The sequence below is a fragment of the Pseudoliparis swirei genome, chromosome 19 (assembly GCF_029220125.1).
Source record: "Pseudoliparis swirei isolate HS2019 ecotype Mariana Trench chromosome 19, NWPU_hadal_v1, whole genome shotgun sequence".
NCBI lineage: Eukaryota > Metazoa > Chordata > Actinopteri > Perciformes > Liparidae > Pseudoliparis > Pseudoliparis swirei.
This window is the reverse complement of record NC_079406.1, coordinates 22,351,266-22,355,286: the sequence shown is the minus strand read 5'-3', so window position 1 is coordinate 22,355,286 and position 4,021 is coordinate 22,351,266. Positions and strand designations below refer to the sequence as shown.

The 4,021-nt window shown below is 44.9% G+C and overlaps 1 protein-coding gene across 1 annotated transcript in view; it reads left to right on the top strand.

Moving 5' to 3' along the window:
- Nucleotides 1–4,021, top strand: part of spon2b (spondin 2b, extracellular matrix protein) — a 36,810-nt gene that overhangs the window by 2,699 nt on the left and 30,090 nt on the right. The gene's annotated exons all lie outside the window — the stretch shown is intronic.

Genomic DNA, 4,021 nt, shown 5'->3' with positions numbered 1-4,021 from the left:
GTTTGTGTCTTATTCATGTCTAAACTCAATTGTTATCACTTAATTAATAATAAACATAATACTGTATACTATGATTGATCATCATAATTGATGATTGACAAAGGAACAATTAAAGAATGATAAGAACTGAAAACAACGCAGGTCTCAAAATATACAAAAAACATCCGCGGATAGGTCTAGCTGTGAAAAGACTAGTTCTAACAACTTACATATTTTTACCATTTACAATTTAGATAATTAATCAATCAAATTCACCGCTTTACTTTATTGCAGTGAATTTCATATCGTTGCTCGGACAAAACAAAACATATGAAGAGGTCACTTTGGGCAGATTTCACTCTGTTCTGCTGTGTTATGGACCAAATGATGAATTGAAAATAATCATCAGGGTCCTCCATGAGGAACTGAGTGCAGTGTCTGCGTTGCAACAACGTAAGTAAACATCATTCTGTAAGCACACTGACACTGAGTGTGCTTCCACTCCTCACCTTTGCCCATGCGGTATGAACTTAAACACAGATTATATTAAGTATAAAAAAGGACATCGCAACGGTCTTGTTTCACACACGCCAAGTGTTTACTACTTTATTTAAATATGACTAGTTAGACAAACCTTTGATTCGTGAGAAGTTTGCATCCATCAACTCTGAATACAAAGTTGCGAGCTGATTCCAACAGATGTCACTAGAACGGCTGAAACCGTCGCTCCGAGGAGAAAGACAAGCAAACCAGATGTGACGGCTCGATCTGCAGCGGCTCTGCCGCTCGCATCTGTTTTTTAGTTAAATTTATTCATGCAATAAATCCATATCCATCTTTGGGTGTTCCTCGAGACGTACACAGCGCACCTGTGTCCCATCAGTGCCGCGGTTGTCAACACTTCATGCAACGAGTCCGAGCCGACGCTCGAGTTGCTCCTCGAAAAACGGAGCCGAGGGTCATTAAATCAAGAGATCGTACAGTACGCACTACAATATGGAATATTCATAAATACGCTGTGGTATGGGATAATGATATGTGAAATGAATTCAATCTGCTTTTGTTTGCGCTGTGGATTATCCAGAAGAGCAATGTCCCCTGCACTGCAGCGACTTCCATCATTGAATCGTTTAAAGGCCTCGCGATGAGTCACATGTTGGACCGAGCGAACAATAACTCTTTCCTTTCAATCTACGTAGGTAGGTTTTCATGTAGAAATAAGATACAGTCGAAATATTCAAGGATCTATTCAACAGTTAAACGCTTCAGAGGCCAAGTCCATTCTTCTGCTGCCTTTGTCTCTCGGAGGAACAGAAATGAGAGTCAGCTGTTTGGTGCCATGTGAGACCTCAAATTGAACCGACTGTGTTTGGGGGGACATCTCTTTGTCTTTCTCTTTATCTATCTCTCATTTGCTCCCCGATTACCCCCAAACACTCTCTTTGTCACTTCCTCCCTCTCTCTCCCTCTCTGGTTCACCCATTCTAGGTTACAGCCACTGGAACAGCTGGAAACTCAAGATGGTTTAATCTAAATCTCAGGAAGCAGGATGGGAACCAGATGTGATCAACAAAAAAAGAAAAGAAAACAGGCATAAGGCACATTTCACCCCAGCAGCATGGGGACCTCCACAGGGCACTGTGCAAAGGGGAAGAGGATTGTTCACAACGCCGCCGGTACATGTTGGGAAGAAACGTGTTCATGGCGACCACGACGAGACGTGAGAGTCACATCTTCCTTTGTGGATATCGACGAAGCGTGAAGAGATGCCGGCCCGGTAGAAGCAGAGGAACATTTGGGTTTGGGGGGATGAATGACTAACACTCTCCGCTCTTCAAGGAAATGCAACTGAGCTGCCCTTGGGCAAGGCACTTCACATTAATCCATGTTTTAGGAGGGTTCAAGTGGGACAGTGAGGCTTGTTGTTATTGTTGACGAGCTGCCTCTGAGCGAAACAACAACATCTTTTACTGCGTATATCACTGGAGGTATTCTGGAGAGGAGACAACAGAACAACAATTTATAGACCCGCCCTGTTTAGAGGCTCAAGCTGGTACCAGCTAATGTAGGTCCCGACAGACACACACACACACACACACACAGACATACACACACACACACACACACGGCCGACCCTTCTATATGACGTGTTCGTCACTTGCAGCAACAGTACCAAACACCTCCACTAAAGGAGAAGGCTGGTATCATTCTGTTATTTCTTGTATTTCTCATGTGATAACATCTGTATTTGAAGACAACCAAAAGCCTTCATAATTAATAAGAGTGTTGAATTTGTATGACTTTACATATTTGACTGGACCGCAGTTCGTGTGCAATGTGATACGAGAGACAACGATGGAGCCGCCGCGATTTCTTTTTCAACTTAAGGAAAATGTTTGAAATGAACTTGGCAACCTGTCGACCTCTGAATGCAGCGGCCACCAGTACAGCCAGTACAGCCAGTACAGTTCATACACTAAAAGAGTTGCTTTGACTTGGAGACCACACACACTTGGATCCCTTGTGACACGTTGACTCCTTGTGATGTCAGACGTGTTGAAAGTACTGACAGTGAGTAAGACGTGTGTGTGTGTGTGTGTTTGCGTGAGGTGAGTCGGGGCTGCAGCAGATGAATCGGTCGATGATGGACGTGGAGCATACTTCCTCTTCGACTCTCCCTTTCCTCTCCCCCTGCTCTTCTCACCTTTCCTCTTTCCTCTTTGTGGTTTATCCTCTTGACATTTTCTCTCCGCGGCTTTTTCATTCCGCTCTGCTCTTCCCTCGACTGGTCACAGTCCGAACGAAGCCAAACAGAGGAATATTATTCACCAAAATGTGGTGGAATAGAGCGTCCCGCCCGAACCTTCAGGAGGTGAGCCGCCCCGCTGAGATGAGTTCCCCACCCAATGCAGGATTTCCATCAGCATTCGATTCAGGGTTTGAGTTTCCAATGGGTTCATATACAGCTTCACAGAGCCCCTCCAGCCTGCCAACAAAAATGTCTGGTGGTTAATAAACACCAGACAAGTGCTCTTAAATGCTGGCGGCGGGCTGAAAGGTGCCAACTCCTTTGGCAGGTCACCATTATTTTGCAGCGAGCAAAATGGCGCACGTCCAGTTCGCCAGCTTTATTGTCTCAATTGAGTTCATTATTACAACAATCGTTGGCCGCCAGTGTCACACATGCAGAAAATGTGTTGTGGTATCACAGCCAAGCTGCATCATTGGAAAGGATTGTAAAATGTCAACAACGGATGGGAGCACGCCTTTTCTTGACGCACTGACGACATTTTGCAGCAACTGTGACCAAGATGGCGGTTTGGTAAAAAAAACAGAGAGCTCCTGCTTTAGATATGAACCCTTCGACTGCCGCTGCAAGCCATACACGGAGGGTCGCGAGGAGTCTAGACCTCGGAGTCCCTCGTTCAATATTTGGGGTTTTGAACCAGTCAAAAGGACTGGCTCTAACTCCTGAACTGGGCCTGTGAAAGTAGATCACATTGTTGTCTCTGGCCAACGGGTTTTGTTAGATCCATACATTGCTGAAAGGAATCGAATGAGGACAGAGATTATGAGAAAGACAGCTAAAGTAACAAACAGAGAGAAAAGGGAGTGGAAGAAAAAGATTGAAAATGAGAAAAAGATGGAGGACGATTCCCGAAATATAGTCTTTTATATTTTCATGTTTCTTTTTCAATTATTCGCTTCCATTTTTTGAGTCTTGGACACGTTTTGACATCCCCCCCCCCCCCCCCCCCCAACAAGTCGCCTGCCGTGTTTCTGCGTGTTTGCCAAACAAGTGTGTGTGAAGGTGGTGAACCAGATCCTGCGGCCAGGTTTCTGGAGTTTGGTTTTCTGCCCACGTGTATGTGAGCCGGGTGGGACTGACAGTCGACGGATGCTATGTGGTTCACATAAACACACGGAGAAAAAAACTGGAAAATGTACGACTATGTGCACGCATAGAATATTGGCCGGTGGTTAACACAATCAGTTGTTCTAGGGACTGAAAATCGCTTCTTGTGTTGGTTTTGGGGATTTT